The sequence below is a fragment of the Heterocephalus glaber genome, unplaced genomic scaffold, assembly GCF_053883595.1.
Source record: "Heterocephalus glaber isolate CG9 unplaced genomic scaffold, H.glaber_assembly_v1.0 deba00000281, whole genome shotgun sequence".
Classification (NCBI taxonomy): domain Eukaryota; kingdom Metazoa; phylum Chordata; class Mammalia; order Rodentia; family Bathyergidae; genus Heterocephalus; species Heterocephalus glaber.
Window position 1 is genome coordinate 19,909,861 of NW_028258139.1, and position 23,999 is coordinate 19,933,859.

A 23,999-nucleotide genomic window follows, 5' to 3' on the forward strand; every position below is an offset into this window, starting at 1 on the left:
GAGCATCGGGCAGCCCAAGCAGCACCTGCCTGCTTCTCTCCACCCTTGCTGCCCAGGACCCACTCCGGCTCTGGTACATACTTCTTCCGTGACCAGGGCACTGTCTCACCCTCTCTGTGCCCCGTGATCAGGCAGTCAGCAGCAGCAGCGTCTAAGCTGCATACTGGAGACCCCGGGGTTCATCCTGTCATATCTGGATGGGGTATCAGTGGGTGCTATTGATGTCCACATTCCCCCCGACCAGAGGGGCAGAGGGAGAAGCCAAGGACAAGAGGAGCCGTGAAGGGCCCGAGGACACTAAGCCTGGAACAGACGGTAGGGGCCGGGGTGACTGAGACCTTCAGATTCTGGAAGGGTGGCCAGGCGGAGGGAAGGTTGGAGCTGTTCTCCTTGGCCTAAAGTGCAGAGCAAAGGGCCCCAGGTAGAAGTCCCAGGAAAGCAAATTTCAGGCTAGAGTAAGGAAGGTCTCAGCTTCTCCGGCCCCCTCCCCACCAGGCCCCCACTTCCATCTACACTGGGAAGAGTGTGTGCACGGCACTCCACGCCCACACGGTGGTGCAGACACCCACCGTGTGCCTCCCCTGCACACGCACTGGCCACAGTCTCACTGAGGAAGAGGGAACTGGGAGAGCCCCGCCCTGGGTACCCAGAGTACCCTGCCAGCCTCTGGCTTGACACTATTCCCACTGCCTAACAAGAACAAGTTGTCTGGAAGCCGTTTAGGGTGCTGTTTTAGGGAAAGACATTGTCACAGCCAAGGTGGGACAGGATGGTTACTCTGAGAGGAGCCCCCTGGTCAGAGGTGGACAGCATTCCCTGCCCTGCTTGTGGGACCCTCTGTCCCATCTGCATCCCTCCAGCCTGGAGAGTCCCACAGGTCCCCAGTGACACTGGGGGGGGGCATGTCCCTGCCAGCCTCCCCCATACTCCCCACCCACAGGGCTCCTCATCCAGCCAGCAGCCATTGTGCCAACGCTGGCTCAGAACCCTGCTGGTCTCTGGGAGCTGGCCTTGGTAACACTCCTGAACCTATTTTCAATTATTTTAATGAGAAAAACCAATCTGCTTGGTACATAAATGACTACTGGCTGCACAATCTTTGGGACATAGGCTCCCCTCGGCATATCGTGAGGACAGCGGAGAACACTGGTCTAAGTTGCTCACATCTGCCATGGAGCGGAGCAGGCCACCTTCCCATCCTCCTGGTCCTTCAGGAGCTGAGAAGCAGCCACCCACATGGACCCCAGCCTACTTCGCCTCCAGGTACCTCACAGCCAAATTAATAGCTCAGAGGCAGAAACAACTTCCACCCCAGTGCTGGTGTACACATATTTTTTTTTTCTGCTTCTTTAAAATGATCTTTATTTTGTATAGTTCTATTTTCCCCCTTTTTGCTTCCTTTCCATGTGTTTTAATATTGTAAGACTTCTCACATCTTTTCTAAGGGGTAGACAGACTATAAATGATAAATGAATAAACACATAAATAAATAAAGAAGACACAAATATCTTTTCCAAAGCAATTTTTCATTCCTAGGTGGTGCATGTCACTCAAGGCGAATGCCACCTGACTACTTCTCCCAGGCCACGCTCAGCAGCATGCAGGCAACCCCTTCTGCAAACACCTGCCCAGGCCTGGGACACAGATGTAGGGACTAAAGACAGAGAGATGGACAGCAGCTGAGTGAGAAGGCGGGAGGAGGTGCTGGCTTTACATTGACCCTCCCTGCGGGACAGTGGGCAGGGCAGTGGCTCCCTCCTAACTGGACTGAGACCTCAAGGGCCCCAGCCTGTACTCCAAAAACCTCTACTACCCAAGACCTAGAGAAACAGGACCAAGACCGTTGTGAGCACCCACCTGGGACTGGATTAGGTGGCTCGTCCCCTCGTCCCTTTCCTCTGAGGGTTTCCATGGGTCTTTGGGTAGAGGGAGGAGGCCACCTTCTCTCAAGCTGGAGGGGACTCTACAGAGGGGCAGGCAGGGAATGTTCGCAGAGGAGCTTCAGGGGAGACTGCATCTCAAACCCTGTCCCCTTCTCACAGGAGGAGGCGCGATCCACCACCCCAGACACCCCACCTCACGGCTACACTCCACTTGTCTTCAACCTTGACCCAGGCTCTTCAGTGACTGCTGTTGGATTACCCACCCTAAGGTGCTGGGAAATCTCTGTCCCCAGGGGTGACACCCTGGGGTGGGGGTGGGTTCTGCTCAGATCCACACAGAGGAAGTCTCTCTCTGAAAGGTCTGAAGATGCCTCAAAACCAAGGGGGAGCTTGGAGAGTAGGGTTGATCCATTAAACATAGTATATCCAGTTAAATCTGAGTTGTAGATACACAGTGAATAAAATTTTTGGAAAAATACATCCCAAATATTGCCAAGGACATGCTTATACTTAAAGACTTATTTGTCGCCTATCTGAAATCCAAATTGAACTGTGCATCCTGTATTTTTACTTGCTAAATCTGGCCGCTGCAGCCCGGAGGCACAGTATTTCTGGACTCTCAGATGGGCTGCACTCATTTTTGAGCTAGAGTGTGATCGGAAGTGAATGCAGAGGCGGTTTATCTGTGACTTCCACCTGCGGCCTACCCCCCGCCCCCCACCTGCCCCGTACCTACCCCGTACCTACCCTCTGGGCCAATTCTAACACTGCCTTGATCAGAAATCTGGGGCCTCCACCATCTTTCCCCTATTGGCTCTAGCAACATGGATCCTTTATTTGCCCCCTTTTGGCTTCCCCTGTGCAAGTGGAGCCCATATTGCCCCTGACCCAGGGGTAGAGGAAGAGTCTTGGACTGAGCTCAGCAGTCTCCCTGCTCCAGAAACAGTGATTGGCTGGGAGCCTGGCACATGACCCAGGTCTGTCCAATAAGAGTGAACCTCAGTCTTGGCTGGGGAAGTGTTTCCAGCTACAGAGATTTGGGGGGGGGGGGGCTGGCATGTGATCAAAGTCTGTCATGGGCTACAGAGTCTTGGATGGGTAAAGATGACCAGATCTCTCACCCTGCAAGGACACTCAGCTGTCCTGATACCCTGAAGAGACAGGCAATCCATGAATCATCTCGCCTCGAGGGACCAGATCCAAGAGACAAGCTAACTTTATCCTCTGCCCTTTTCTGCTTACTTAAATCAATAAATCCCTGCTGGCTAAAAGCCAGCTTGTTCTGGGTTGTCCTGACACTTGCAAACAAAAGGCAACTAACTGATACAAATCTTAGGAACTGACATGGACAAGTGAAAGAATCCAGGAAATTGCCCCATCCCACTATGCCCAAGCAGCTGTGCACACAGGTGACTCCCAAGGCCCTTGGCTCCCTTTCCTTGTCAGGGGTGCCCACTGAGCCCCAACCTGCCCTCACTGCAAGTGACAGAGGAGGTGATGGTAACAGTGCACATTCATAGGCCTAAGCCCATGCGGGGACAGATGCTAAGCATCCTTTGCGTATTGTACTGTTTGTGCCCCTCACACCAACTGAATCCACCACTGCATGTCTCTGCTCTTCAGATGGGGACAAAGAGGTCTCCAGAGATGATGTGATCTGTCCATGGCCACCTGCCTGGAGTGAAGCAGGGACCTGAGGCTGAGAAGTCAAGTTCCAGGCCCAGGCCCCTTCCTCTCCGGGATCCTTCTTTCCATTCCAGTGTTGGCTGGGGCAATAATGGAGCCATCGGCGGGGAGAGGGACCGCTCCCCACCCCAGGAGCCCTGTCCTCTGTTATGGGCCTGCAGGCCGCCTTCCCTGTGCTGACGGGGGGGGGGGGCACACTGTGGCTGCTCTGTGCTGCCTGGCGCTCAGGAGAAGGGCAAAGTCTCCTGGGAGGAAGTGGGGCCAGCATGGGGGCCCCAGGCTGCCTCAGATAAGTTGCTCTGGCCCTGTCCTGAGTGGCAGTCAGGAGCAGCTGACCTGGTGTGCATTCTCTCACCAGCATCGTCCCGCGGCCCTGGCCTGCTGCCATGACGCAGCCCCTTCTGAAATGCAGGTTCCTTGAGGTCACCTGCCCAGGCCCTTCCTTGCCCCCTGGGGGCTCCTCACCCACCCCAGCCACCCACCCGTGGCCCTGCTGCCTCCTGCACTCAAGCCCTCTGTACCCTAGGTGAGGCTCGTACTGCTCCCTTTACCCCTGCCCACCCCGCTGGAACTGCTACAGAAGCTCACGCCTTGCCCCTCAGTGGCCCCTGACACTACACAGATGGAAGCTCCACATGCTTTTCCACGGACTCTGAGGGACACGTCCTCTAGACATCCAGACTTGCACCCACGCTCAGCCCTTTTTGCCTTGGCTGCTGGGATGCGCATGGGGCCACTCCCATCTTCTGGCTGAGTCTCATTTCTCCATCCCCACTTCTTCAATCCTCACATCGCATATCTTCCTTTCCTCCTTCTGTGCAGCACATGTACGGAGCAGGAAACCATTTCTACATCCTTTCAGGGCATTGAGACAAAGAAACAAGTAGATTAAAATGATAAAACCCCATCAATTTCTATGGACTCAGCTACATAACTAATAGGAACAATGCATTTCTCCTGACGGGGCAAGGAAATGGTGTGCTTTCTTTGCACAGAATGTAAAATGTTGTTAGTATTTAAAGGAAATGGAAAATAAATTGCTCTGACCTCCTCCTACCACTCTCCTCCTGCTGAGTCTTCCCTTAAGCCACCTTAGAAATCTATCAGAAAGTCAGGTCAGAACACCAGCAGTTGGAGAGGCTGTGTAATTCCCCTAAAGCCTTTCAGCTGGTCGGCAGAGCCAGGAATTCAAAGTAGGCAGCCTAACTCCAGAACTTGAGGTCCTGCCTTACACCAAAAGTCTGCCCATCTGGTTTTTATTTGAGGTATTGGCTTCCTGTTGCTGCTATAACAAAATATCACATGCTTAGTGGCTTAACACAACACAAATTTATTACCTTCAAGTTTTGTAGAAGTTTGATATGCATCTCAGGAGGTAAAATCAAGGAGTTGGTAAGGCTGTTCCTTTTTGGAGGCTGTAGGGGAGAATCCACTTCCTTGTCTTATACAGCTTCTTCTTTTTCCTCTTTGGGCTGCTGGGGATTAAATCCAGGGCCTTGACACTGAGCTGCAATCCCAGCCTTTTCTATTTTTTATTCAGACAGGGTCTCACTATGCCACTAAGTTGTCCAGGCAAAGCTTGAACTTCTAATCTTCTTGCTTCAGCCTCCCAAGGTCCTGGGATTACAGGTGTGAAATCTGCCCCTTTGGCTCAGGGCCTCCTTCCGGCTCCAAGCACATCACCCCAGCCTCCTTACACCTTCACTCTCTGTCTTTGGACCTCTTGCCTTCTTCTTATAAAGATCTTGTGACTTCATTAGGTTTGCAAAGATAATCCTGAATAACTTCTCCATCTCAAAATTCCCTTTTGCTATGAAAGCAATGCATTCACAGATTCTAGGAATTATGGCATGGGCATCTTTAAAAGGCACCATTACTCTGTCTACTATAAAGTTGAGTTTTCCCAGAAGTAGATCCTAAGACAAGGACTTGGACACAAAGCGCTTCTTTGGGAGGTCTTCTCGGGTCACACAGAGAGCAGACAGGGAGAAGGCTGAAGACGGGGTTAGTAAGCAGTCACCCCTGTACATACCCGGAGCTCAGTGTCTCTGGGAGTCTGAGAAGCTGAATGTTCATGCGAGAGGCAAGGAGACTGGAGCATTTATGAGCCCACTGCTGTCCCTTACTTGACAGAGAAGTTCCCCTTTGGTCTTCACTGAAGGCCACACTCTGGAGCAGAGGGAACTGTGGGGCTTGTGGCAGAAGTTGCCCCCTATAAGGTTTGTCCTCAGGAGTGGCTGGTGATCTCCAGTGGCCGAGGGGCTTCCAGGTGGGGCACTGGGAGGGACTGGTGCCTGTCAGAATTGCGGTGGGGCAGGGAGCCTGGAGAAGCTCCGTGACTCACTGACAGTGAGAGGAGACCGTGACAAGGAGGCAGGGACTCTGGAGAGGGAGACCAGCCCCCACCGCCCTGGTGGCCCCCACCTTACGTGTTCCTGCCGTGACCAGCCCTGAATGGTCCTCAGGACTCCACACCCCACGAGTACAATGGATTTGACAGGTTGGTAGCAGTCTCTCCATTTTGCACCGCAGTCATTCGAGGCTCAACTGGAGCCTTCCTGGAACCTGTGGGTCACAGTGTATTGGAGAAGTGCATGCACCACGGGGCTGCATGGAAGAGGAAAGGCTCAAAAAGCCCAACACCCAAGTCTTTCCCTCACGAAGCTGTTTTTGCCTGAGCAGTGATGCCTCGTGGATTGGTGGACAGATCTCCTGGCAGCATCAAGGCCCTCCCAGAGTGTGGCTATGTCCTCTCCACCTCTGTGTACTGACTGAGCAAGGACAGAGAAGGAGCACTGTCCTTAGGCGACTTGGTCGGGAGGTGGCACCAGGAGATGGCACCTGTTCCTGCCCTTCCCTGTCTAATGATGAGAGCCAGATGCCAGGGGGGACCTGTGGTGCTGCCCACAGGGGATAAGAGGCCTCCAGACCCAGTCCTTTTCTTGCATCTGGGGATCTGGAGCCAGTCGGTAGCATCTCAGAGTGTCAGGTCCCTCAGATGTCAATCTGCGACACAACTCCCAGCTGTTGTATCTAAGAGCAGGTCCCCAGCACAGCACCTGCCTCCAGCCCGGGCTCTTGGAGATGAGTTCCCTTTTTCTGCTCCACACGGACCCTGGTCTGGTCCTCTTTCATCCAGCTGGGCTGGCAGTGGCCAGCTAACAATGCCTCTCTCCTAACTTTCTGGCTGCACTCACTGCAACTCTGACAAAACCAAGCAAATAGCTTTTGTGTAGAGCATCTCCTCAAAATGGCCCCAGCAAAAGGGGATACATCCTGGGCCACCCCCGAGATGCCCCTCCACTAGCTAATTTTCCCCCACCTCTGCACTCAGGGCTGAGGTCTGCTGGAGACAGAGGGAGGCTGGGGCCCCATGCTCTGCTTGTGCCCTGCCACCACCTTCCTCCACACCCCCCACCCCAGGATGGTTGCATCTATTTCTGTGAAGCATCTATTTACAAAGCAGGTCACAAACCAAGTGCTGCGTCTAAAGATAGAAAGTCATTACGGAGCAGACAAGTGTCTGTGCTTGTCCTCTGAGAGCCAGCCGGCTGCTGCTTTCCTTCATTCCCCTCTTCCTGTGCCTTTGCACATCACCCTCCTGCCTGCTTCTCCCTCACTGCCTTTAGCTCTACAACAGAGGCATCGGGTCCAGGCACCTCCCTCCCCGCCCCAGCCTGTTTCATGTGAGCATGTGGGCCAGCTTTACCTAGATTTTTCTCTGATTTTTCCATGGGCTCTAGTAGGCTAGTGCTAGCACTCCAACTTCCAACTTGTCAGTTGAGGAAACTGAGGCTCAGAGGCTATGAGACTGGCCCCAAATCCCAGTGCCAGGACATGGCATGTCATTGTGCCACTCTGTGTCCACAGGGAGTCGTCTCCTGCAACAGGCTTCCTGGACCCAGCAACTGGAATATTGGCCTGGGTAGAGGCCCCATTCTTCTGCTGCTGTCGCTCTGCCAGCCCCAAGGTAGGAAGTAAAAGGTGGCACTGCCCCTAATGGTTCCTGAGCAGAGATGTGGCTCCCCAAAGGCAGCAGTCACCTTTAAGGCCAGCAGAGGCAATGTGTCCCCGTGTGCCTCTGAACAGTCCTGACCCTGCTCTTAGTGGACACAGGACAGAGGGCTGGGTGAGGTGCTGGGAGGGGTCATCCTGAACACTCATTAGTATGGTGGGCCGTGCACACAGAGGGTTGTGAATCCCCCACAGCTCCTCACCTTGGCTCTTCCCTTCACACTCTCTTCCCAGCCTCCTCTCCAGGTACAAGAAGGAGCTCCCGAGGATGGTGTTCTAGCAAGAAATGTCCCGCTGCAGATCTGTGTATTACCAAGGACATGGCTCACAAAGAACCAGGAAACTGGTGCACACAGTATGTGTGGCTGGGTGCTTCAACAGCCATCCTGCCATGGTCCTCAGAGCACTGGGTTGTGACTTTTTCTACCTAATTTGATTCTTTTCTGCTGCACAATAGACAATATGGGGCAAGGCCTCTGGGGCCTCAAATGCAAATGTGGAAGCAGAGAGTTGGTCCCTGGTTCAATACTATTTAATAGGAAACAAAATTTTGCAGAAGTACCTACAATTTGACCTCACTTATCCAGTATAATGGAGACGTGGGAAAAAAGATCTGAGGAAATAAATGCTCTGTAATATGGCTGCTTCCTTTGGTTTAAGATGGAGGAATTAAAGGGTGGAAGGAGCAGCCCACCTCAGTCCAATCTGCATGGCGGAGGAGCTGTGACTGTGGTGGGTGCTTTTCAGTAGGAAACCGCTTGGGGCTCCACTATGGACACTGAATCCAGGTGAGCACACGCCTGCCCAGCAGCAACCTTCTTGGTTGCTTCAAGGTCCAGCTTCCCAGGTTTTTGTGTCCCCTGCTTCCCGCTTTTTTAAAAAATTAATTATATTGACACATTTTTGTATACTATATAATGACATTCATTGTTGGAAATTTGCACCTTTACATAATATCCATCTTGGTTCTTATTTTTTCCCCTTTCCCCTGCCCTCCCTATCTACAAGGACTTGGTTTCCATTTTTTGTTTTTCTCATACTAATTCCATTCCCTTCTGTCCTTTCCTCTACCCCTCCCACTTCCCCTTCCCCTTTGCCCCTTTTCTTCCTATTTCACATTATCTATTACACCTTTTAGTCCTTAGCTACACTTTCAGTTTCTCACACTGGAGAATCTATTTGGTATTTACACGTGTATCCTATTTATTTCGCTTAAGAGAATCACCTCAATGTACATCCATTTAGCTATAAATGTCTCTAGTTTCTCGCTCTTTATAGCTGAGTAATACACTGTTTTATTTTTTTAAAAACCCTTTTTATCCAGTCTCCAGTTGATGGGCATTAGGGCTGTTTCTAAGTTTTAGCTATCACAACTTGTGCTGCTATGAACATGGGTGCACATATGTCACTGTGGTATGATTCTTTGAATTCTTTGGGGAAGATACCCAGCAGGGAAAAGGCTGGGTCAAATGCATCTTCCAATGCTAGTTCTTTGAGGTATCTCCATACGGATTGCAACAGTAGTTGCACCAGTCTACATTCCCACCAGCTGTGGAATAGGGTTCCTCTTTCCCCACAGCCCTACCACCATTTGTTATTGGTTGATTTCATGATGGCAGCCATTCTTTCTGGAGTGAGGTGGAATCACAGCATTGTTTTTATGTGCATCTCTCTAATGATCAGTGAGGTTGAACCTTTTTTTCATATGTTTATTTGGTATTTCCTCTTCTTTGTCTGAAAAATGTCTGTTCATTTTAGATGCCCATTTTTGGACTGGATCTTTAAATTTGGGAGGCCTGCTTTTCTTAACTTCTTTATAGATTCTAGAGAGTAGACCTTTGTCTGAGGGACAGCAGGTAAAAATTTTTTCCCACATTGTGGGTTGTCTCTTAACACTGCTGGTGGTTTCTCTTGTGGTGCAGCAGCTTTTTAATAAGAAGAGATCCCACGTGTTGATTGTTTGTGCTAGTTCATGGCCAACTGAGGTTTGGCTCATAAGATCTTTTTCTACACTGATGTCTTCAAGAGTTCTTCGTAACCTCTCTTCCAGTTGGTTTAGTGTTTCTGTTTTAATATTTAGATCTTTAATCCATTTTTATTTTAGTTGAGTGCATGGTGAGAGATATAGGTCTAGTTTCCATCTTTGGCAAGTTGAAGCCCAATTTTTCCAGCACCATTTATTAAAGAGGCTATTTTTCCTCCAGTGAGAGTGTTTGGCTCCTTTGTCAAAGATGAGGTGGCTGAGTGTGTCTGGCATTGTTTCTGCATCTTCTAATCTGTTTCACTGGTCCTCAGGTCTGTTTCTTTGCAAGTACCATGTGGTTTTTATCACAGTAGCTTTATAGTATAGTTGCAAGTTGGGGATTGTGATAAGCCCTACCTCATCTTTATTGCCTACTATTGCTTTTGCTATTCTAGGTCCCTTCTTGTTCCAAATGAATTTTTGGATTGTTTTCTCAGGGTCTGGGAAGTAATGCTGCTGGAATTTCAGTTGGGATTACATTGAATCTATATAGCGGTTTTGGAAGTATGGCCATTCTCACTATGTTGATTCTTCCTACCCAGGAGCAGGGGATGTCTGTCTATTTTCTGATATCATCTTCAATCTCTCTTTTAAGAGTGCTATAGTTTTCAGAGAAGAGGTCTTTGATTTCTTTTGTTAGGGTGATTCCTAGGTATTTCAGTTTCTTGGATGCTATTGTGAAATGAATTGTTTGCCCTATTTCTTTCTCAGTGAGGCTGTTGTTCATGTAGAGGAAAGCTATTGATTTTGTGTGTTGACCTTATATCCAGCTACTTTACTGAATTTGGTTATTAAGTCTAGAAGACTTTTGGTGGAGTTCTTGGGGTCTTTTATAGAGAGTATCATGTCATCTGCAAATAATGACTTGACTTCTTCATTTCCTATCTTTATCCCTTTTATTTCTTTCTTTTGTCTAATTGCCATGGCTAATGTTTCCAAAACTATATTGTACAGGAGTGGAGTTAGTGGACACCCTTGTCTTGTTCCTGATTTTAGTGTGAAGGATTTCAGTTTTTGACCATTTAGTATGATATTGGGTATTGGTTTTTCATAGATGGTTTTTATCAGCTTGAGGTAGAGTCCACCTATTCCAATTTTTTGTAGGGTTTTTAATCATAAATGCATGTTGGATTTTGTCAAATGCATTTTCTACATCTATTAAAATGATTATATGGTTTTTGTCCTTGGCTCTATTGATATAGTGTATTACATTTATTGGTTTGTGTATGTTGAACCATCCCTGCATCCCTGGGATGAATCCCACTTTGTCAGGGTATATGATCTCCTTGATGATCTTCTGCATTCTATTTGCCAGTATCTTATTAAGGATTTTTGCATCTATGTTCATTAGTGAGATTGGCCTATAGTTCTCTTTTTCAGTTCTGTCTTTCTCTGCTTTGGGGATCAAGGCGATGCTTGCTTCCAGGAATGAATTTGGGAGTATTGCTTCCCTTTCAATGTCACTGAAGAGTTTAAACAGTAGTGGCAGTAGTTCCTCTCTAAATGTCTTGTAGAATTCAGCAGTGAAGCCATCAGGACCTGGGCTTTTCTTAGTTGCTAAGTTGTTAATTACATTTTCAATTTCATTGATTAATATTGGTTCGTTTAAAATTTTTAGGTCATCTTTGTTCAACTTTGGTAATTCACATGTATCTAGGAATCTGTCCATTTCTTCTGTATTTTCAATCTTATTAGCATATAGGTTCTCAAATTAGGTATTGATGATCTTGTGGATTTCTCCTGGGTCCATTGTAATTTCACCCTTTTCATTCCTAATTGGATGGATTTGGGCCTTTTCTTTCCTTTTTTTTATAAGGTTGGCTAAAGGTTTGTCAATTTTGTTGATTCTTTCCAAGAACTAACTCTTGGCTTCATCGATTTTTTGTATCATTCTCTTAGTCTCCATTGCATTGATTTCTGCCCTGATCTTTATAATTTCCTCCCTTTTATGGGCTTTGGGTTTGTCCTGCTCTTCTTTTTCTAGAAGCTTGAGTTTCAGCATCAGGTTGTTTAATTGAGCTCACTCTTTTCCTAATGTGAGTATTCACTGTTATGAATTTCCCTCGTAAGACTGCTTTCATTGTGTCCCTTAGATTCCAATATTTTTGTTGTCATTTAATTTCCTCTGTGACCCATTGGTTATTCAGAAGTGTGTTCTTCAATTTCCATGTGTTTACAAAATTCTTACAGTTTCTTTTGCTCTTGATCTCCAATTTCATCACACTGTGGTCTGACAATATACAGGGTATAACTTCAATTCCTTTGCACTTACTTAAACATGTTGTATGAGTGAGTATGTCATCTGTTTTGGATAATGACCCATGTGCAGCTGAAAAGAATTTATATTCTGATTTTTTGGGTGGAACACTTTGTAAACATCTGTTCAGTTCATTTGCTCAAGAGGTTGATTGAGTTCTAGGATTTTGTCGTTTATTTTTTGTCTAGTTGATCTATTTGTAAGAATGGAGTTCAAGGTCCCCCACTACTACTGTATTAGTGCTTATATGATTTTTCATGTCAGTTAGTATTTGTTTTATATAGTTGGGTGCACTAGTGTTTGGTGCATATATATTAATGATTGTCATCGCTTCCTCTTGGATTGTTCCCTTTACAAGTATACAGTGTTCTCACTTAATCAGTGTTGATTTGAAAGCCACTTGTTCTGCAATGAGGATAGCTACTCCTGCTTTTTTTCAGGTTCCTGTCACATGGAGTATTGTTTTCCACCCCTTAGTTTTCAGTCTATGAGTTTTTCTTGAATTAAGTGTGTTTCTTGTATGCAGCATATTCTTGGATCTTGCTTCTTGACACATTCTGCCAGTCTATTTCTTTTGATTGGTGAATTGAGACCATTAACATTGATGTTTAAAATTGATATGTATTGACTTATCCTTGTCATGACTTTTTCTTTTTGTTGGATTCTCCCCTCTTTGCTTTTAATTTCTTGTTGTGCCCAATGGATTCATTCTGCTGGCCTTCCTGGGGTTGTGATCCTCATTATCTTTTCATATGATTTTTTTCTAAAATTTTTTGGAGTGCTGGCTTAGTATTCATGAAGTTCCTAAGGTGCTCTTTGTCATGAAAGTATCTTATTTATCCATCAATTTTGAAAGATAGTTTTGCAGGGTACATTAATCTTGGTTGGAAGTTGTTTTCCTTTAGGGCTTGAAATACATTGCTCCACACTCTTCTTGTCTTGTGGGTTTGTGTTGAGAAGTCTGGTGTGATTCTGATGGGCTTTCTGTTGTATGTGATTTGTTTCTTTTCTCTAACTGCTTGTAGAATTTGTTCTTCTGTTGGGTTTCTGGAATCTTAACTATTATATGCCTATGTGTAGATTTTTTTTGATCAAGGCTAGTTGGAGTCCTATATCCCTCACTTATCTGTATGTCAAGTTCTTTTCCCCCATTTCAGAAGTTTTCTGCCATTACTTCTATGAACAGATTTTTATGTCATCTGCAGTCTCTCCTGTTTCTTCCTTGACTGTGATCAGTCTTATGTTATTCTTTGCATCGTCTAGCAGCTGCTGGATTGATTTCTCATGGTCCCTTCCTGCTTTTAAGAAAATTTTTTTCCTGGTTACTAATTGCAATCCTGTTTTCTATATCTGAAATTCTATCCTCACATTGGCTCATTCTGCTCCATAAACTTTCAATGGAGTTTTTAATCTCCTGGAAATCTGTTTCCATCTGTTTTATTGATTCCATTTGTTTCCTATGTTGAGATTCCATCATATTCCTCAGCTCCTCTAATTTTTTTTATCTGTGTCCACTGTAGATTTATTAATCATGTCTTGTACTATAGGCATAATCTCTGCTGTTATGTGAGAAATTATTTCTGATTTCATTTTTTTCCAGGTCCCCTTTCATTGCCAGTTCAGGGTGTCCAGTTGGTTGAGTATCAGATTGTTCCATCTTGTTACTCTTTGGGGTTCCCTTAGGTGATCTGGAAGTCTGGTTTGGGGACTTATTTATGTGTCTTCTCATTTCAACAGATGCAGCCTGCTGTGTCTTTCTTGAGGCAATTTTTTGCTCACTCAGTGTTCTTGAATTCTCAGCAAGCTACCGAGCAGCCTTTACTCTGCTGCTCACCAGTACACCAATTCCTGGGTTCAGAGTGGTGGCCTTCTAGATCCCTGAGCCTACCTGTTGTCTGGGCAGGCCTCTAGCTGGGGCTCAAGCACACATTGGATGGTATTTAGGTGTGCTTCTCACTGGGCCCCTATATAGCTATTGTCTGGGAGGGCCTTTGGTTGGGGGCTGTGGTCCCCAGTTTCTGTTGTCTGCACAGGCTTTTGCTAGGGTCACCATACACTTATCAATGGTATCGGAGAGTGGGGAGGAGCCTCTGGGTATTGCTTGTGTGCCTGTACAGCTCTTCTCCAGGTGAGTCCCTGGTTGTGGCTGATGGTATGGCAAACATCTGGCTAAAGACTGTGTGCTCTTGTAGCCCCTTTATGGGCAGGCCTTTGGCTTGGGAGGGTGTGCCTGAGCCTCTAGGGTTGGGGCTCTGCCCCAGCTGGGATCAGCCTGAAGCCAAGCTGGTCGGAGCCACACAGTCGCTCCCCCAAATCTGCCTGCACTTAGGGATGGGATGGAGGGCCTCCAGTGGGAGCCCAAGTGCCTGTGTACCTCCTCTCTTGCTTTCTACTTTTTAAGATTTATGATCTGGGAGTCTTTGGACACTGCTGTGAACCATGAACTTAGAGAGCTGGTTCCTCTCCACACAGAAAGGAAGATGACTGTTTTGTCTCCACTCTACTTTCTTTACAGCAAGGGACCATCCTCCATGTGGACAAGGTCTTCCTTGGACAGCTGCAGGCTACTTGGGTAAGGGTCTGGTTTTGGAGGTCAGAGGGAAGGAAGAATTAGCAAATCGCAGCATTATATTTGAGAAAGCTGCCCTGAATTTTATTCAGCAGAGATCCACATGGTCTTTGTCTGATCTCCAGTTTTTGGAAACTGTGTTTGTGATCTGCCTGTCCTGTCTTTCCTCCCTCCCTGACTCTGTGAGCTGCTCAGGGAAGAATGTTTGTTTTGTGCCCAAGAGGTTCTCATCCACTGTTTGGTGAATGACTAAGTGACCACATTGGCGCACTTTTCTTCTGTCCATATTCCAGGTGCCTCATTACCAACTTCAGATTCCAGAGATTCTCCTACCACTGTTCTAGAGTAGTTAGTGTAGCATTTTCCTTTTATAGATGAAAAAACTGAGGCTCAGAGAGCTAGAGCTTAGCTGATGGAAAGGAGGGTTGAACACAAGGCCTGGCTCTCCCCAGTAGTGGGATTCAGGAAGGGAAGTGGCTGCCAAGGCAAACTCTGTCAGAATCCAAGTGCCCAATGCTGGCAGAGAAAAAGGTAGAAGAGCCCCTTGGCAGCTGCTTGTATTAAGCTGGTAAAGGCACAGCCCAGCAGAGGCTGGCAACTGGATGAACAAGAAGGGCAGGAAGAAAGACAGTGTCCTGGCCCAGTGCAAGCTGTGCACCAACAAAAGGGGAGAGGGAGGGCCAGCCTCTGAAACCCAGGCCAAGGCCCCAGCATGCCAGGGAGGCTGGAGGGGAGGCAGGGAGTCACATGGCAGGGAGTGGTAAAGACCTTACTGGGCATGCCAGGTAGGGGCAGTGGCATTGGTTAGACTCTTGGCTGAAGGCGGTGTCATATATGAAGCTATGCATTCAGGCCCCTCGGCCTCCTTTCACAGCAGAGGGGTGTGGGACACAGAAAGGCATCTGTTGGCCAAGTAGGAGCGGTGTTCAAAAGGACAAGTCTTCCCAGCAAACCAAATAGACCCTCAAACATGGAAGAGCTGTAATACCAGCAGTCTGGGAGGCTGAGGCCAGGGGATTGCAAGTTCAAGCCCAGCCTGAGCAATTTAGCAATGTAATGAGACCTTGTCTCAAAATACAATATAAAAAGGCTGGGGATGTAGCTCAGTGTGAAGGCTCTGGTTCAATATCCTATCCTGAAAAACCAAAGAAGCTGAGGGAACCATGCAGAGCTGGGAGGTCCCACTGTGCATCTCGGAACCATGGCGGGCGACCCTCCAGCAACCCGCCTCCCCTGGCAGCTTCTCCTGAGGTAGCCACCATGGTGTCAGTGAGCATAGCTCTCCATCCAACCCCCCCGTGGATGCTGCAGTATGAACACCCCCAATCACTGCCACAAAGCTCCTGGAATGTAGTGGCATTTGAGGAAAACTTAGCAGTATGGCACATAGAAAGATGCCAGCACATTTTTACTTTATGTATGTACCTATTTTGTTTCTCCAACCCAGTTTGTTATCCCAAAGAATCTAAATATTAAAAATCCCTCCCAACTAGAACAGACTTCAGACTTCCGACATCCGCTAGCAGATGTCTGTTTTGCTGGCAAGTGAGCTATTTTGAGGAGCTGTTCTAAGCAGCAGCCCCTTCATCACCCACAGCGGGGAGGAGGCATGGATTCTGCAAAGGACTCAGAGCAGGCTAAGGGTCAGCCATTGCTAAAGCCACAGCATGTGTCCCATCCGTAAAATTACCCAAATGGTTCAGGGAACACAGGAAGCATTTCTTTTGTCAACATAGGCTTCTATCAACCATGTCCTTTGTGCTCTAAAAATGGATCTAGACTGTTGCTGTCCACACCCCAGGAGACCACGTGCCAGCCTCACTTCTACATGTAGCCTGGGGGTACTTAAGGAAGGGACTTCACAGGAAGTTAGGGCCATACACCTCTACCTCCTATGGTCCAGGGAGGATGCTCCTATTCCAATGGGTTTTAAAAGGTGTTTATCAAACATAAATCCCTCTGCTCTCTATATCCTGCAGTCAGCATGTGTCCATCACTCCCAGATGTTTACCTCCTTCACACCGGGCCCATGCCAGCAGCACCTAGTGAAGGTAGACATCAGGGCTGTGGTATGTGAGGCAGTGCCCAGGTATCCAGAGCTGGGAGGGGTGGTTGAACATGGCAATTAGGTCCCTGCAGAGAAAGGACAGGCAGTGCCATGGTCTTGGGAGCAGGGAGTAAGGAGCATCTCTGTGGGGGAGAGGGAAGCATCAAGATGGGGAGAAACTGCTGATGAGGACACAGACTGCAGGGTCAACAGAGCATGGAGGTGGGGCACAAGAGGGCTGTGTTTGAACACAGTGAGTCCAGAGGGGGCCAAATACAGGCTCCAGGAAGGAGGGAGGCTGGCCCAGAGGGGGAGGTCCTCGAGAACTAAGCTAGGAAGTTTGAACTTGCCCCTGAAGCATCAAAAGGGCATAAGTGGCAAAGATGTTTTGCACTTAGGAAGATTAAGGCATGGGAAAGGGCAAATGACAAAGGGGCTAAGACAGGGGTGAAGACCTGGAGAAGCATCAAGACAAATGCTTCTGCAGCAGTTACCTTGCAGAAATGGAACGCCCAGAGGTACCAGGCAGAAGGGAGGATGTGGAAATGATGGCTGAGGATCTGTGGGCCAGTGGGATTGTGGGAGGGGAAGAGGTGGCTTCCATACTCCACAGCGGACGAGTGGGTGTGGGAGGGGAAGTACTGTCATGTTAGTGACAAGTAATAGATATCAAGCACTTCCTGTGTGTCTTCGGACCTCATTTCAAGGGCCTGGTATGCATGTCACTACCTTCAGACAATCCCTTTGAGGCAGGCTCTACTTCCCCTGTTTTGTACACAAGTACACCAAGGCACAGGGATGCACTTGGACCTGTCCAGGTGGGAGTCACCTCCACGATGGCCCCAGTGGACCTGCCTCCTGGTTCATACCCAGATACCTCCCATGCTGCACAAGGAGTGTAGGATTTCAGCACCAGCAAGCAGCAGAAGTGAGGTCACTTGTGTTCTGTTTTGGACCACTCAGTCCTGGGAAGCCTCCAGTGGAGAGGCCTACTGGGCAGCGGATGGGGAGCTGTGGGCAGGAGCCACATTGAGAGTTTGCAAGTGAGTCCTCCATTCTCTGCCCCCGCCCACCCCGGCACCGCCTCATGACTGCAGCAGCCCTCTGACAACTTGACTCAGCCCTATGAGACCCTAGGCCAGAAATGGAAACTATCATCAACAGTTGTTCTTTTAACTGCTGAGTTCTGGACTTGTTCATTATGCAGCATTGATGACTAACACACCAGGTTCAGCTCCAATGAGGACAGGGTGACTGTCTCCAGGAGCTGAAGGGAAGAGCATGTTTTGAGGACCAGCATCTTTTGCCAAGGGGGGACTGAGTGCTCTGAGGCCAGCTGGAGGGGAACTGCAGACACACATGTCTAGGTGCTGTCTGTGGGCATTTGCGGGGACACCTAGGGCATTAGAACAGAAGTCAGAAGCAAGCTGCTGCTGCAGGGGGCCCAATGAGTGGACACACTAGGTGTTACCATGGACAAGAACACAAGGAGAGGAGCTGTTGGCTCCTGAAAAGTATTGCTTTGCAGGAGCTTCTAGCTTTTTAGTCTAGCCTGGGCCACTTGGTAGAAGATTTTGGTCACACCAGTGCCAGAATCCTCAGAGTACTAGTAAGGAGAATTTTTTGGTGTGGTAGCAACAGTAATTTTCACAAGTCCATGAAGGCATCACTTTACTCATATATAGCTTTAGGGTCTAATATAGGTAAATGTACTTGGAAAAAAGTTATCACTGTTACTTTTAAATGCATAGGAAGTCATTCAGACTCTTTAAAGTCAAACCGTAGAATGTTATTTTCAGGCTGCTAAGCTTGAAAGTTGTTCACAAGAGGATGTCAAAGAGGAACGCTAGTTCTCTGAGATGGACCAAAATTAGCCAGAGAAAAGTCAAGTTGCATTTCAAATCTAGAGGCTTCCTTTGATCAGTTACTGTGCTGAACAACACCCTCTCGCACTCCTGTCCCCCAAAGCAGCTGGCAATTGGCTGTTTATCCATGCAGACACATGAAGAGCATTTGCTGCCAGTCAGGCCTCAGGCTAAGAATCAGAAATGCACACACCTAAGATAAAGTCTTGTTCTGCAGGCAGTTCTGGTCTGAATATTGGTATCACCCCAAAACTCATTCACTGGAACATGTACCTAGGGTGATAGTATTTGGTGAGGCCTTTGGGAAGTGTTTAGGCCATGAGGGCTCCACTCTCAGGAATGGGATTTGTATCCTTATAGGAGGCCAGAGCAGGTGCCCTTATCCTCCACCACTGTGTAAAGACACTGGACGGGCCATCTCTGAAGCACACCAGGGCCCCACCACATACTGAATCTGCAGGAATTTTGACTGTGGGCTTCTCAGGCTCCAGGATGAGCAAGAAAATTGATCAATTACCTAGTTTAAGGTTTTGTTGCTGTTGTTTTTATTTTTCTACAAGACCCTGGAGTGATGTATCCAAAGGCTGTAAAGTCCAGGGGGAGGACAGACAAAGCAGCCGATAGCTGTGCACAGTGATGATATGGTCATGGGGTGGGTATAGGGTAGAGAATGTCTGGGGCTGCGTCTTTGAGGGTGAGTGTGAGTTGTGTGGAGTCAGAGCTCCCAATCCACTAAGGTGTCCAAATCTCCCAGGGTAAGGGGTGCTGAACTGGGTGGGTCATAGGTGTGGAGAATCGGAACCCTGCTTTCCCTCAGCCCGTGGTGCAGTCTTGCAGAGCTAGTAGCTCTGGGCCTCTCCACCGCTCCCAGGACAGGTATGTATATTATTGTTTCCTTTATGGGCCATCACTGGCTACAAGGATGCATGTGAAAAGGTGAACAGGAATATTCAGGCCATTTCAAAAGCTTTAAGCAGCTCCTTCTGCCTCATGAAGATGTATATGCTACACGGTGGGGGACCACGACCATTAATCCTGATTAACCCTGGGAGCAGAGGCTCCCAGGGGCCAGAAATCCCAACCCCTGCCAGCTCTTATAGGCTCTGGGTAAACAGAGGCTGGGGAAAAGTGAACCCCCTTGTGAACAGCAAGACAGCACCTCCTGTCCCTTAGCCCAGCAACGTCAAAGAGGCCAGCTGAAACAGATTCAGATCCTGTACCTCCTAACGTTAACACCCCAAACATGCATGCTGTAGTTGAAAATCACTCATTCTATCAAGACTAAGGAAGTGTCAGATGGCACTGGCAAGAGGACACAGAAGTTACTTGCCTGGTGGTTACCACAGGGTAGAGGCAGGTGTGGCCAGCCACTAAAGGACTTGGGTGAGTAGCTGAGTCTGTGGACACCCCTGAGGATCTGGATCGCGACGGAAGACCTACTAAGGCCGTGTCTTGGTTCTGCTTTCAAAGCCCCTCTGAGGGCTGCCAGTCTGGGCCACGCTTGTTTCCTTCCCCCCGCTTCAGTGGCCTCTAGTGGCTCCCCCTTTCCCCACTACAGTGCATTCTCAATGTTGTTGCCAGACAGTCTAAGATTTGAAGCACATTTTTGAGGTTCAAATTTTCCTCCTAAAACCCAAGAGCTGCCGATAATGCTCAAAGATAACCAACCCTAGGTGCTCATGTCTCCAGCTAGCAACCCGCCTTCACTTTACTCCTCTTTGCCTCTTGCTCATTCCATTACCTAAGTACTGGCTCCTTGCTGTCTTTCATGCACCCAAGCATGCTCTTGTCTCTGGACCTTTGCACTTGCTAGTGACTTGACAAAGCTTGCTTCTGTCCTTTTTCAGTTCCTTGTTAAACTGTCATCTTATTCTTCAGCCACCCCAATTCAGTTTAACCCCTCTCCCCAGCACTGTGCTCCAATGTTCACAGCTCCACACCACCTGTCCTCATTTTGTGGCCAATGGGCTGTCTGGCCACCGAGAGGAAGGCTCTTCTGAACAGCTTCCCTCTGGTTTGTTCCCTGCTTTCTTTCCAATACACAGATCAGTATCCAGTGCAAGAGAAGTCCCCAGCAATCAGAGAATGATGTAGGTAATGTAGGCAGTACAATAAGAGTTTCACTTGCAGATTTATGTCCCGCACCAATGACTTGGCAGGGGAGAAGGATGTGACAGTTCAAATTCTTCTCCATTTCCCAGTCTGCTTATATTCTAAAGTTTCTATTTTGTAGAACATTAATTCCAAACAAAAGGGTGCACTGAGATGCCACAGCCTTCCCAAGCTTGCCTGCTCATTGGCTTGCTGCAGGGAACCGCTGTGCGTTCTCCGCCCCACGGCCTTGTGTCCATGCATTTCTGCCATGAAAAAATGTGCACAGGAGAAATGTAAAGGTGTGAACTGCAGGAGTAAAGATTTTCAGGATGCATCAGGAGAGGAGAAGGGAAAGCTAAACTATTCCAAGCTATTCTGTGGTTAACACAATGTCCTAAACGTGGTAGGCTGTAAAAATGAATACCTTTAGGAAATGTGTCTTAACAATGCGTGAGACTGTTCTTGAAATTCCAAGATCAGGAAACATGTTGTGTGAGCTTCTAGCTAAAGTAATAAAACACATCCTCCCAGGGCGTACTGAATTAAAATCACAATGCACCAGTAAATGATGAAAAAAAAGGAACCAAGTAATACCATCCGCAGGGATCATGACCTTTATGTTCCACAACAAATCAGAAGGCTTGAAAAGCAGGCTTCTGTTCTGTCCTTAGCACTCTGCTTCCCACAGAAGCCTTTATAATTAACCTTTTATGTGACAGAATATTTTTGGTCTAACACTTTCAAATGTGTTGGCCCATAGCTGAGACAGGTAAATCATTTTCAAATCTGTAGTATGTGTAGAATCTCAACTTCTTGCAGTGAGCTGCAGCCGTGCATGCTTCTCCAGTGTGCAAAACCTAGAGCTGAGCTGAAATAACAAGACTGTGTTTCTGTGTTTCATTGAAGTAGAAGACATTTCAACAGGCAGCCTTTATTAATGACTATACAAATCATTCTTTTTTGTTATTAGGAGACCACAAAATAAGATTGATTTTCTTTCCTTTCTTTTTAAAACAGGCCTTCTAAATTAAAAGCATACTATTTCATAAAAAACATTTCACAAAACAAATCTTTATGCAAAAATAATAATACGTCAAGATGATTTTCAAGTTCCCATGTGGATTCATTTACTGACTAGGCACAAGGGTGAGTTGACTATTCTTAAGCAGTCCATGAACAGAAGGAGGGCTCCTGAAAAAGAGGGAAATGAAATATATTAGCAAACATAAGGAATCGAATAATAATTATATGTTGTCTTGGAATGGTACGGTGTAGGCAAAGGAAGTAGGCAAGTAGAAATTTAAGAGACAGAGCTAACAATGGTTACGGACAATAATGAAAAACAGAATCATCAAAATTAAGGATACCAAATGTCTGTGTTGCGTAAAGACAGGTGAGTAAATATCTAGCATGATATTATGGTTTACATATAAAACGTTCCCCCAAAGCCTCATGTGTTAGGAGGTGGGGGCTAATCAAAGAGGTAGGTCACTGGGGGTGTGACCTGGAAGGGTGTGTTCTTATCCCTGTCTCCTCCTTTCTCTCTCTGCTTCCTATCATGCAGTGAGCAGCTTTTCTCCAACATAATATTTTATCATGCAGTTTCTGCCTTAGAGCCAGCTTACCATGGACTGATCTTACTGAAACTGGAGCCAAAATAAACCTTTCTTCCTTTAAGTTATGAGGGTCAGGTATTTTATCCCAGGGACAGAAAAATGACTAAGACATGCAATGATGATGAGAGTATTACCCATGATGATTTTTATGGGTTTGGTTTTAGAACAGCTATGCCCTCTGTTATAGTTTGGGTCTAGATGTCCCCGCAAAGCCTCAAGTAGTCATAGGCTTGATCTAGAATGTGTGAAGCTGGAATTGATTCATGATGCAATGCTAGGCTCAAGGGAACCAGGATTAAGGGTGTGAGTGCTACCCGCCCTAAGTAGTCTGAATAAAACAAAGGGGCAGGGATACACTGTTAAGGCTCTCTTGTTACCTTTGCTAACTTGTGGGCGCCATGTTGTTTCTTCTCTGCCATGCCTGTTTGTCATCCCAGCCTCAGAGCCAGCTGATTACAGACTGAAACCTCTTTGAGCCAAATAAACCCCTTTCTCTCTAACTTTGGGTGTTGGATATTTTGTCTCAGCAATGAGAGAAAAGTAACTAATGTAGTCTCTAATATTAACACATGAAATGAGTTCTTCTGTATACCTTGGCATAGTTCTTGCATTCCTGTGTTCTAGCAAGATGCAGAGCTTTCAGATATTTTACAAAATACCTTTTATTAACTAACCCTGGAAAACTTATTTCAACATGCTACATGCAACAAGACTCCTATTTCAAAAGCTGAGTGGCAATCAGAAGGAAAGGCCCCAATCACGGTGGGGAAGTACCAGGGCTAGGTTTGCTTCTCACCGTTTGTTCACACCCTATTCTAGAGGCTTTCATCACAAAATGTTGCCTGGAGCAACTTCATAGCCTTGGTTCGCTAGGACCTTGCTCCTCCGTGTCTCTGCAGGTGCATCTCCCTGCATGTCTCCTGCCACCTTGTATACCAGCAACTGATTATCAGTCCCCCAAACACAGGGTGCCATTGCCTGGCCACCACCCCATGCCTGTTTCAGCCTGTAGGGGGTTATGTATTTCTCCTCCCTGCCTGCTTCAAAGATTCTGACTTTCAAACCATGATTTCAGTTTCATCTCCTTTCTCTTCATGAGTTCAAGTTCACTGCTTTTTCCATGCACCTTTTTTTCCTTTATCTGTGTCTCTGGAAGACACAGCAAGCTTTATGTGGTCGCTTACAGGGAGCATCAGCAGTGCTAGGATGAACAGGATGCGCACTGTTTCTCTAAAGTTAATACCTTACAAAGCTAAACATCATAAATCTGCTATCTTAATCAATGAGCAGTTTTTGAATAGCCAGTGACTAAATGCTTTAAGGTTGATAAAATGCACAAGACTCATTCATGACCTTCTGGGATCTTGCTGGGGTTGGAAGGAACATGCTACAGTGTGACCAGCAGTTCAAATGTAGATGGTTCCCAACAGAATGCTGTTGGGCAGAGGCAGCAAGCTTTGCTGAAAGAGGAGGACCTTGAAGATCCAGTAGGATCTGGACAAGCAGAAGAAGAACAGGTGAGCAGACCCTGTGGAGGGAAGTGACAGCAGGTCTGGGAGTTTCCTGAGTGTAATCCTGGGTGCCCCAAGATGGAGGCTGCCTGCTTACTCCCATGTATCTGCCATGCTTAGCAGACTGCCACTCCATGTGGCAGGCCCGGAAATATATCTCCTAATGTAAACAGGTCCAGGAGTGAGAGGAGAACGTGCATCTGAGGAAGGACAAGGCTAGAGCTCCCACAAGACAATAGAGGGCACCCAGGAGCGTCTGCACCGAGCCCAGCTCCCCTGCATCCATCGCATGAATGAGCCCAACCCACCAGATGGGGTGCTGTGCATAAAAGCCCATCTGAGCCCACTTCTGAGCAGAGGAGTCTTGTGATGGCCTTATGTGCTAATGCTATGTGAGGCAATGAACGCACTATGCACTTAGAGCTCAAATTTCC

General features: G+C 47.4%; 1 protein-coding gene across 5 annotated transcripts in view; it reads right to left on the reverse strand.

Annotated features, from left to right (window-relative positions):
* Positions 1–21,349: 21,349 nt before the first annotated feature.
* Positions 21,350–23,999, reverse strand: part of Khdrbs3 (KH RNA binding domain containing, signal transduction associated 3) — a 170,537-nt gene continuing 167,887 nt past the window's right edge. For all 5 annotated transcript variants that reach the window (XM_087187350.1, XM_004837910.3, XM_087187364.1 and 2 more), the window contains exon 11: positions 21,350–21,629. The gene's annotated coding sequence lies outside the window, so the exon portion shown is untranslated. The remainder of the gene's footprint in view (positions 21,630–23,999) is intronic.